This window comes from Alligator sinensis, unplaced genomic scaffold (assembly GCF_000455745.1).
Source record: "Alligator sinensis unplaced genomic scaffold, ASM45574v1 scaffold1554_1, whole genome shotgun sequence".
NCBI classification, from domain to species: domain Eukaryota; kingdom Metazoa; phylum Chordata; order Crocodylia; family Alligatoridae; genus Alligator; species Alligator sinensis.
In genome coordinates, this window is record NW_005843704.1 from 60,188 (window position 1) to 61,968 (window position 1,781).

The window sequence follows — 1,781 nt, forward strand, 5'->3', positions numbered from 1 at the left end:
ACATCACTCCCTGCATGGAGCAAAGTACTCTTATGAGGCACCATGTGACGAGTGATTAACCCTGTGTGTGTGTCAGAGTCCTTCTCCTACCTCATTCCTTTTCCAGCCTCAAAATCGACATGCAAATTCAATAAAGCTCCTCTTTCCTGAAAGCAGCAGTCTCTGGGGGTTTATTTATTTAGACTCTGGTTGTTCCTGTCATCCGTCTCAGCCGGTGAGTCCACAGACCCTAAAAAATAATCTAGGAAAAGCTATCGGGGAATAATTTCATCCAACTATAATCAGGGAAAAACGAAGCTTTGGGTCAGTGGCATCACCTCACAATGTCAACAATCCTCCCTCCGCTTGTGCTAGTTGAGGAGGATCTTCATGCCTCGATATGTGAAGACAGGGGTCTGGCAAGATTGCCCCAAATGCCTTCTGCCATTGGCTCCAATCCTTCTTTTTAACAGCGCCTGAACACCAAGTTACTGCACAAAACCCCATCTCACTGCCTCTTCTTTCACACCTACACACATGCATGTCCCTGCATCTCACCAACCAGGGAAATAATCCCTCATAGCTCTCCCCGCCCCAGCTTCTCCCAGTTATGCAGATTGGACGATGCTTGCAACATGCACGGTGCTGAGCACAACAATGCTCATCCCAGGTCCCGCTCAACAAACCAGTGCATTTCAAATCCAAATGCTAACCACAGGGTAGCAGCCCCCTGCTCATAATGCCACCACTGACTCCTCATTTTTGGTAACTGGGACCAGACCACAACATTCATTCCCCAATACCATGCAGTCACCAGGGCCAGGTTTTCCTTATTTGACACCACTATTGAAACCTTACACATTTATCATCAGTTCCTGCCAGATCAACCAGATCTAGCTTTCCTAACCAGCATCTCAGATTACAACTGCCTGGGGTTGTGTGATCCCAGCATGTGCTCCAGCCATTAGCGGGGGGGTTACACATGATGATCTAATTAGGTCCCTTCTGACCCCAAACTACTATGAAACTATGAGATTAAGCAAGCAAGAAATGTGTTTAACACGTGCCTGTAACAAAGACACAAAGCAAACCCAGAGGATAAAAACACCTTTTTGGTTGAGGGACCAGAACAAATTCAACATTCACATTAATTTCTAAGACTCTTGGCTCTATGCCCTGCTGGCAAAACATTGCAAAAATGCAATCAGTGCATTGCCTGAGGGGTCAGACACACAACTAATTCAAGAAGAATTACTGATCATTTGACAGAGCCAGGCCAAGTGTCAGAAACTCCTTAGTTCTCGCTAGGACAGTGATTCACCCTCTCGGCATCCCGCAGGAATTCATGCTGCCTTCCCCAAGTCCACACCACAACCCTTCCTTGTAGTCTAAGCACCAGCTCTCACTGCCCCAAGCCAGCACTCAAAGGGCAGTCACGTCCCCGCTGAGCAAGACAGCCATGCCCCCTCTTGTTTGTTCCCAGCACTCAGTATGCATCGTACCCCACAGGCACTGGTCCAAACAGAGATGTGGCTGGGAACAGAGACCAGAACCAAGCCTAACACCTTCCCACCTTGCAGCGCCCTAACCACGAGGCTTCACATTTGGGAAGCGTGTGTTGGACCTTCCTCAAGGCTCTTCCACAGCCCCATGGTTAATGTGCATGAGGGTTGCTCCTGCAGTTTATACCAACAGGTGAGACAAACACGGGTCTAGGGTGGTTTAGACAGGGATGATCTTTCCTTGCCCCAGGGATCTGCTTCCCAAGGTCTGACTTTGGTCTGCTTCGACCCCCTCTCTGA